This window comes from Carettochelys insculpta, chromosome 6, assembly GCF_033958435.1.
Source record: "Carettochelys insculpta isolate YL-2023 chromosome 6, ASM3395843v1, whole genome shotgun sequence".
Lineage (NCBI taxonomy): Eukaryota > Metazoa > Chordata > Testudines > Carettochelyidae > Carettochelys > Carettochelys insculpta.
Window position 1 is genome coordinate 110,971,908 of NC_134142.1, and position 10,043 is coordinate 110,981,950.

Here is a 10,043-nt window from a genome sequence, read left to right on the forward strand (position 1 = left end):
AGGCCTTAAAGTGCATATGCAGTGCTGGAGCCGCAGATGGCAGATTCCTGCGTTAGGGAAATGTTTCATATTGTTGGTAGCAGAGAAACTTGGTGGCAAAGGAGCACTATATGAGCAGTCAGCTTTGTATAGCCAATGATTTGCAAAGCTCTGTCCTAGACACCCATCAAAATCTATTATTAACATCTATTGCAATATGCTGGGGGGGGTGAGGGGAAGGGGCACAGAGGGAGCAAATCTTACTCCTTTTTCATAGGTGGTAAAGCCAGATGGGACCATTACAATTTTCTAGTCTTGCCTCCTGCCTAGCATAAGCCACAGAACTGCACAAAGTTATGCCTGCATCAAAACTGATCACGTGTGCTGGAGCTAGAGCAGGGCCTGGCAAACTAAATAGCAAGAAGAGCCATTTTTTTCCACTTTGGTTAAAAAAACCTCAATAATTCAAGAGCCGCAATGCACATGAATATAAGACAGTCCTTAATAAATAACTTCAAAGCATGCTTTTTGTAACCCCTATGTTAAGACCAGTTTGCACACAATGATTTGTAATGTGATGCATGTTTACTGCAGGACAGTCACAACTTTTACATATTCTATTGCCCTACACTTCACATGTGTGTTTGTACACTGTCCTCCTGACTTTCACTCCCCAGCTTTCACGCGTGCGCTCTCTCTCTCTCTCTCTCAAGGCTGTGATGGGGAGTTATCCAACATTTCAAGATCCCATATTGGTTGCTATTTAGATAAGAGAATCATTTTTGGGGTTTCAGACATTCACTGTTTATCAGAAATAATTAGGAGGTTTTTTGTTTTTTTCAACACTTTTCTATCACAGCATCAGAAGCCACAAAGAAGTCCTTAAAAAGCCGCATGGGGCTTCAGAACTGCAGGTTTCAGACCCTTAAGCTAGAGCAGCTCATTAAAAGAGGCAGCTTTTCAATCTCTCTGTGATTTGCCAGCTAGGCAGGAAAAGAACAACATTTCACTGGCATTGGGTGATGATCCAGGGTTCATGTCAGCTATGATGCTATAAACCAAGATTATTGAATAATGGAGCAGCAGGGCAGAAATGCAGCCAGACAAGAGTGCAACTGGGAGACCAAAAACCTGAAATGTTCCACATTCAGTGCCAGATCTGTTGCTTGTGTCAGTGTAACCCTACTGAGCTCAAGGGCCCCGTGCAGCGTTCTAGCAGATGAACAGATGCTTACTTCACTTTCTGTTTATTACAAAGGTTTGCAAGCTGCTATTCATGTGACTGTCCTATTGCTATAGCCTAAACTTCGAATCCACATTCAGGGAATTTGGCCTTTTCTCAATGTTACTGTCACTGAAATGACACTAGAGAACCTAACAGAACACAGGGATTTAGGAACCTTAGTTTGTACTTTAACCGTCTGAAGGCTCGGACACCTCACTAGCTGGGCGCTAGGTGTAAGGCAGGCTCTTTCTGATGTCTTCTGACACAGTAAGTTTGTTTAGCTTGCACCTGATTTTGCCACGCAGCCTGAGAAGTGCATGTCCTGCCCAAGGCCTAAGAAAGCTTTTTGTGCCAAGGTGACACGATAATCAATGGCTGAATGCTGCACTGTGCATGTGCTGAGTGCTGCATGGATAAGCACAAGATAAAAAAGCGATGAGTCAGGTGGGTGGGGGTACAGAGGACCTGACTCTGCATTAATGAGAGAACTGCAGTACAGACAGCACGTCTCTCCTGCCGAGCAGAATCAAGGCCAACACATAACGAGAAGTACTGACTCGACTCACCGCACCACCATCCTTTGTACCCCGTGCACGTGTGAGTACTGGAGCTGACCTGGTGTGGCCTGGCACTCATTTCTGCTACATGGCCAGGACTCCACCTCCGGGGGGTATTTCGGAAGCATTAGGTCAGTGCTGATCTTGGCTCCTGCTGATGCTCTGAAGAGTCTTTTGTAATGACTTCAGTGGGAGGAGAGGTGGGCCAACTTTCACAAAAGCCCAACCCCCACTACTAATTCATTCCACCTCTCTGCTCTTACAAAACCCAAGCACAGGCAGGGTCCTGCCTCACAGGGAAGTGGACAAGGCTTTGTTGTCACCTGAATCCCTGATTAGAACCAAATACTAAAACCCCCATATAATAAATTTATCACAATGTATTTCCAGTTAGATCTTAAACTTACCTGACCCAGCCCTCATTCCAGATGAGCACCCAGCTAGAGGCAATACAACTGCTGTTCAGTGCTGCCTTGCTTTTTACTCCCATCCATTGGCGGAATACATTTTCCTATGAGCACCAAGGCATGGGTGGATGTCCACACCTGAAGAAACAGTTGCTGCTCATTGTGGGTGGCCGTGGGCACTAATCTCTCATGGGCGGCTGCCAAAGTGCTCAGTTTACAGGGACCACAGCTGGTGGTGTCATAGGATGTGCTTCAAACAGTGAACTAAGTGGCATGAGTCAAGTGGGGGTGCCTTTCAGTTCACACCAGGAGGATCAACAGAGGCCAATTACAGTGCAACTTTTAGGGGCACACTGCAATTCCTAGCTCTGAAGGTCACACAGCAGCACGGTATTGATATCGGCTCAGAGTAAGGTAGCTCATTTGCAAAGTTCAACTTTCCACAGCGGCTTGGCATTTTCCAGCCAGAGTGTTGCTTCCGAGCTCCAGGAAGGTGTGTCTCTGCTCAGCCGGGGAGACTTTTTACTTGCCCGTTCCCAATGAAGTAAGTCAAGCAGGTTGCGCTGGTGCAGCTGAGAACAGATTTTGGCCCAATTAGAAGCTGGCCACTGAATGTGCAGTGGAACCTGGCCAGGGCTTATCTGCTCAGATGGCACTCTACATTCATTATGTGAATGCCAGTAGTGAGGAATGCTTCACTTTTTAATATATGTTTTGGTTTATAGTATAGTGACACCAATAGGCCCTACCCATGATTGTGTCCCATTGAATAAGTAAACAAGAGTCCCACACTGCAGACTTTGCTGCTGGTTCTCCTCCCACTTTGTCCAGCTTCTCTGTGTGGATTGCAAAGAGTAAGTGCCTTAACGGAGGTCATGCCGCAGGTCAATGGCAAACCAGGAATAAAACCCAGGTCTCCCAGTTCCCTGGCGTGTGCCCTGCCCACTAGCCCCTCCACTCACCAGGAAATCCACTTACTTCAATGTGGCCCCCAAAGTAGTGCAGTGTGTGTGTGTGTGGGGGGGGGGTGTCGATCATATTAGCCCAGGAGCTACAACCACTTCACAAATATTACTTATGCCACACAACTCCAAGTGATGTAGGAACCACACTGCCTGAGCCTGAAAGATTAACTTTAGTCAGCAGTTACTACTTCACTGCAGTAGAAAGGACCAGGTGATCACATATCACACACTATAGCTGGTTTAAGTATTGGAGGGGTGGCCGTGTTAGTCTGGATCTGTAACAGCAACGAAGGGTCCTGTGGAACCTTATAGACTAACAGAAAAGTTTTGAGCAGGAGCTTTCATGAGCACAGACTCACTTCATCAGATGCTGGTCTTGGAAATCTGCAGGACCAGGTATAAATAAGCCAGAGCAAGGGTGGGGATAACCCACTGACTGCTACACCTACCTTCATGCCTCCAGCTTCCATCCCAGACACACCACACAGTCCATTGTCTACAGCCAAGCACTAAGATATAACCCCATTTGCTCCAACCCCTCCGACAGAGACAAACACCTACAGGATCTCTACCAGGCATTCTTGAAACTGCAATACCCACCTGAGGAAGTGAAAAAACAGATCAACAGAGCCAGACGTGTGCCACGAAGCCTCTTACTACAGGACAAGCCCCAGAGAGAAACAACAGAACACCACTAGCCATCACCTACAGTCCTCAGCTAAAACCTCTACAGCGCATCATCAGGGATTTACAACCCATCCTGGACAATGATCCCCCACTTTCACAGGCCTTGGGAGGCAGACCAGTCCTTGCCCACAGACAACCTGCAGCAAATCCTAACCGGCAACTATACACCGCACCACAGTCACTCTAACTCAGGGACCTATCCGTGCAACAAACCTCGTTGCCAGCTGTGCCCACATATCTACACCAGCAACACCATTACAGGACCTAACCAGATCAGCCACACCATCGTGGGTTCATTCAGCTGCACATCTACCAATATAAGTTATGCCATCATGTGCCAGCAATGCCCCTCTGCTATATACATCGGACAAACTGGACAGTCTCTACGTAAAAGAATAAACGCACACAAATCAGATATCAGAAATGGCAATATACAAAAACCCATAGGAGAGCACTTCAGTCTCCCAGGCCACACAGTAGCAGACTTAACAGTAGCTATCCTACAGCAAAGAAATTTCAGGACCAGACTCCAAAGAGAAATTTCTGAGCTACAATTCAGCTGCAAATTCGATGCCCTCAGCTCAGGCTTAACCAAAGACTGCGAATGGCTGGCTAAAAACAGAAGCAGCTTCCCCTCCCTTGGTGTTCACACCTCCAGATCAACTGCTGGTAGTAAGCCTCACCCTTGCTGACCGAGCGAACCTTGTTATCCCCACCCTTGCTCTGGCTTATTTATACCTGGCCCTGCAGATTTCCAAGCCCAGCATCTGATGAAGTGAGTCTGTGCTCACGAAAGCTCATGCTCAAAACTTTTCTGTTAGTCTATAAGGTGCCACAGGACCCTTCGTTGCTATAGCTGGTTTAGTGCACAGTCAAGGGCAATGGCTATTTAACAAAGCAATAGTAGTGGAGTCCCACTTTGCTATGAATTATAACTTGGGAATCTAAATCAGTTTTGATATGATGAGTGGGGAAATTATCATTTTGAGAAATTACTACAGGTTGGACCTCCCTGGTCTGGCACCATCCAGACCTGAGCAAATCCCAATCAGGGATTTTGCTGCATCGGGAGAGGTCAATGGTCCTGAGCTCTGCACTCAGCTGCCAGCCTGGGCCACTTCACTGACTCCGGCTGCCACCTCTCCATCCCAATCCTGGATGTCACGCCCCAGGCTGCTGCTGGTCCCTCTACCAACAGCCTTGGTGCTGGCCTCCCAGCTGACGCCTCCTGCTGCCAGCTGTCCACACCAGAGTCACAGATTTCAGCGGTTCGACCCCTACATCACAGGCTGGCTAATCTTTAAATAACCATCTATGTGCTGTCCCATGTTGCCACCAGTGTGCAGAGCTGGGTCGTTTGGATCTGCTAACAAATGAAAGGGCCATAATCAGAACTGAAGAACGAGCCTTCATGGAGCACTGTTTCGTTTGCAGCCAACTGCCATTAGCGGGCTACTCCTCCGGGGTACAGTAAGAGAGACAGCCCTGGTAGTCTATATACTAGCAAAACTCTCTCTCTCGTTCTCATCAAAACAAGAAGCAGTCAAGTAGCACTGTAAAGCCTAGCAAAATGGTTTATTAGGTGAGCTTTTGTGGGACAGACCCACTTAAGTGGGTCTGTCCCACGAAAGCTCACCTAATAAACCATTTTGCTAGTCTTTAAAGTGCTACTTGACTGCTTTTTGTTTTGGTAGTGTATAGACTATAACGGCTTCCTCTTTATTACTCTGTCTCGGGGGTGTGTGTGTGTGTGTGTGTGTGTGTGTGTGTGTGTGTGTGTGTGTGTGTGTGTGTGTGTGTGTGTGTGTGTGTGTGTGTGTGTGTGTGTGTGTGTTTTCGCATAGTACTCGCCTGCCATCTGGTGGCCAACGGGCCTCCTTGCCGTCTGTCAGCTACTGCTCTGGGCCCCCTCAAGAGTAACACCTGCGTGCCTGGCCCTCTTCAGCAAAGCCATCCTCACAATGCCCCATAGGTAATTACGGTCTCACACACACACACAAAGCCGGTGGTAAGTAACAAAGAGGGAGCCGTGCTAGTCTATACACTATCAAAACAAAAAGCAGTCAAGTAGCACTTTAAAGACTAGCAAAATAGTTTATTAGGTGAGCTTTCGTGGTGGTGTGTGATGGAATTCATGGTCATGTGGGTCTCCACCCCCCCCCACCCCCGGTGGCGGGTAGACCTGAGGCGTCGTCACCTAGTCAGTGCAGCTTCCACTGCCCCTGCCCCCCGCCCCCCCCGTCGGTGCTTAGCCCCACCTAACCCCCAAAGCCTGACTCCGGTGCGCGTGCACACGCGCTCTCTAAAGCTCCACGTCCCTGTCCTTATTCTTGCAGTGCCCCCTCCCCACCTCTGGATTGCTGCCCAGTAGGACCCGTGCCACATTGGGTAAATCTTCTAGATCATAGTTTTCCAACCGGGGGTGGGGGGGGGATTCCAGGGCAGAGCACGAGGTGACCCAGCCCCCCCATGAAAGAGCCGGCCTGTGCTTCCAGCTCTCAGCCCCTGCCCTTTTAGGTGGGCAACCCAGTGCAGCCACTATAAAAAAAAGCACGCAGCCAGCAAACACCCACATAGAGCTAGCTGCCTCCTGCAAAGGGGTGTGTGTTTGTGTGTGTGGGCTGGGGAGGAAAAGACAGATGGGGGCTAGGAGTGCCTGGCTTGCTGGTCGGGGGGTGGGGGGTGGCGTGAGTGAAGGACTGGGGGTGCCTGGCTTTGGGGGGGGAGGGGAGGGTTCAGGTCTGGGGCCAGTGTTTTTCAACATCTTTATTAATGATCTGGATGAGGGACTGGAGTGCACCCCTCCAGCAAGTTTGCAGATAACACTAAGCTAGTGGGGAGAGGTAGATACATTGGAGGGTAGAGCTAGAATCCAGCGTGACCTGGATAAATTGGAGGATTGGGCCATAAGAAAGCTGATGCGGTTCAACAAGAAGCGCAGAGTCCTGCATTTGGGATGAAAGAATCTCAAGGGCCGTGTCTACACTAGCCCCAAACTTCAAAATGGCCATGCAAATGGCCATTTCGAAGTTTACTAATGAAGCACTGAAATGCATATTCAGTGCCTCATTAGCATGCGGGTGGCCGCGGCACTTCGAAATTGACGTGGCTCGCCGCCACGTGTCTCGTCCCGACGGGGCTCCTTTTCGAAAGGACCCCGCCTACTTCGAAGTCCCCTTATTCCTATGAGCAGATGGGAATAAGGGGACTTCGAAGTAGGCGGGGTCCTTTCAAAAAGGAGCCCCGTCAGGACGAGCCGCGCGGTGGCAAGGCGCGTCAATTTCGAAGTGCCGCAGCCGCCCGCGTGCTAATGAAGCGCTGAATATGCATTTCAGCGCTTCATTAGTAAACTTTGAAGTGGCCATTTACATGGCCATTTCGAAGTTTGGGGCTAGTGTAGCCACGGCCAAGCAGTGTTAAAGCTGGCTACTGATTGGCTAAGCAGCAGTACAGCAGAAAGGGACACAGGGATTATGCTGGATATGCGTAAACAGTGTGTCCTTGTAGCTAAGAAAGCTAAAGGCATATCGGGGAACATTAGGAAGTGCATTTTGAGCAGAGCTAGAGAAGTTGTTGTTCCCCTCTATTCAGCACTGATGAGGCCACACCTGGAGTAATGTGTCCAGTGTTGGGACCCCCCAGTATAGAAAGGATGTGGATGTGTTACAGCACATGACCTATGAAGAGGGGCTGAGGGAATTTGGTCTTATTGAGTTTGCAGATGAGGTGACTGGGGGGGTGATATAATAGCAGCTGTCAACTTCCTTAAGGGGTGCTCTAAAAAGGATGGAGAGAAACTGGGCTCAGTGGTGACAGATGGCAAAACAAGGAACAATGGCCTGAAGTTACAGAAGGACAGGTGTAAGTTGGATATGAGATAAACTACTTCACCAGAAGGGCGGTGAAGCGCTGGAATGCATTGCCTAGAGAGGTGGTTGAGGCTCCATCCCTAAAGGTTCTTAAGTCCCATCTTGACAAAGTCCTGGCTGGGATGATTTAGTTGGGGTTAATCATGCTTTAGGCAGGGGGCTGGACATAATGACCTCCTGCGGTCCCTTCCAGCCCTAGGATGCTATGATTCAGCCACAAAGGAGTGATACAGAGGAATTTTGGTCATGTTATACATGCAGGTCTCAGGGTAGGTTTATGCCATATGAAGCTACTAAGTGAGCTCATAAAGTTTACATGCCATTGGAAGGGGAGGGGAGAACTGCTAAGATGCTCATTTTGAGGTTGCCAAGTCGGACTGGCAATAAAGTAAGCTGTGACGTTAGGTGTCTTAAAATCCTGAGGGTGTGATAAGATAACGTCCAGAATGCTTTTTTTTTTTTTTTTTTAAAAAAATCTAATTCAGCAAACATGCAGTGTAAAAGCACTTAATCCCAAAGCTGAGGCTAGGATGGCCAAAGTTGTGCTGGCTTTCTGCCTTAACTGACAGAGGCATCCATTGCAGGTATAAATAAGTTAGGACTTCACCTTCCCACTTAAAACACCTCTCTCTCATGTGCGTGCGCACGCGCGCTTGCGCACGCACACACTGAGCTATTACCCAAAACTCAGCCACCTATCACTGTGTTTAGGGCTTCCTTTAGTCTTACAGAAGCAGACTCAGACAAAGGGAGAACATTGTCCCAAGGTCCTTTCCCCTTTTGTAAGGGAAACTCAATCATTATACTCCCTGAATTGGACCTAATGAGAATTCCCCTGGTCTGGCTGTCAGGGTCTATCAGCAGAACAGCTCTATATTGCCTCGTGAGGTCCTATAACCAGATTCTTAGTCACAGCATCACTCTCTTCTCCTGTTGTTGCCTCTCTCTGTTAAATGGTTTGCTCACTGCAAGCCTACTGGTCAAAATGCCTCACAGGCAGTCTGAAACAAGCATAAGGAAAAAGGTACCAGCTCTATATGGTGCTGAAGCTCTGACACTGAGGAGAGCGGCGTGTTGCTTTTTTTCTGGGCCAAAGAAGAGGTAGCTCTGTGATTCCCTTTCTGCACGGCACTGGCACATTCAATGCTAGTGATATTAAACCTGCTTTGAGGCTGGGTGTGTCAGCTAAGGACTTGACTACAGTGAATGGTCTGGGGATTTAAACATAAGTGATATGTTGCTTTTCTATAGGTCTGCAATGCATGAAAGTATTAAGGAAATGCAAAACTGCCCAGCCATAGAATGTGCTGCAAAGGGCACTGCCTGGCTTTGATTCTCCTCTCACTATTGATTTTACACCAGTGTAACACCAGAGTTACATTTGAGTCACATCAGCAAAAGCAAGTAGAGAATCGTGTCTAATAAGGCATCTGAGCATCATATGGGGAGTAAAAGCTCCACAGTACTATCTGCTGAGGTGTCTCACAAAGAGAAGTCAGCTACATCAGGAGACCCACGACAAAACTTTTTGAGTTTTAAAGGGCCTTACATGTGAGATGTTCTGGACCTGCTCTCCCTTCCTCTTGGACCAGTGTGAATCAGCAGTAGTAGTAACAATACCACCTTGCTTTCATATGGTGCTTTTCAAGTGCTTCACAGAAGGAGTGCCCTGTCATTATCCCAACTCTACAGACAAGGAAGCTGAGGTAGAGAGACCATCCTAGGCTTCTGATCAGGCTAGAAATAGAACCTGGCTCATCTGTATCTCAGGCAGGGGCCCAGTCCAGTAAACCACCCAGAACATAGGCAGTGAGGCTAATGCCTAGGATACTGGACTAAGTGACAGGCATCCTGCCCAGGTTCTATTCCCAGCAGTGCCACTGACCAGCTATGTGAAACTGGACAATGCACTTCACTGCTCCATGCTGCTGAGATTGGTGCCAAAGTGCTTAAATCCCATCTGCAAATGACTAGGGCTCCTATATAATTATTAGGCATCATGACACTGAGGGCAGCGATGCCTAAACAGCTTTAAAAAATCCCATCTGAAACTCTGTGGGGCAGGGACTGTTTATCACATATTTGAACAGCCTCTTTGGGCATCACCATAATTCAAACAGTCAACAGAGCTACTGCTGTGTGCGACATAAATCAGGCTGCTTGAGTGACATTTGGCCAATGCTTTACACTCACAAAAAAGGTGACTCAAAGCCCTTGGTATCACAAGCAACATGCTTTGTACAGAAAACAGAGCGTTGTTCTATAGGCGACTTTGCTGCCCTACCAGCATGTGACCTGGCCCACTGCTGTACTAACAGCAGAATGTACAGAGCTGATTCTTTTGCTCAGTTCGG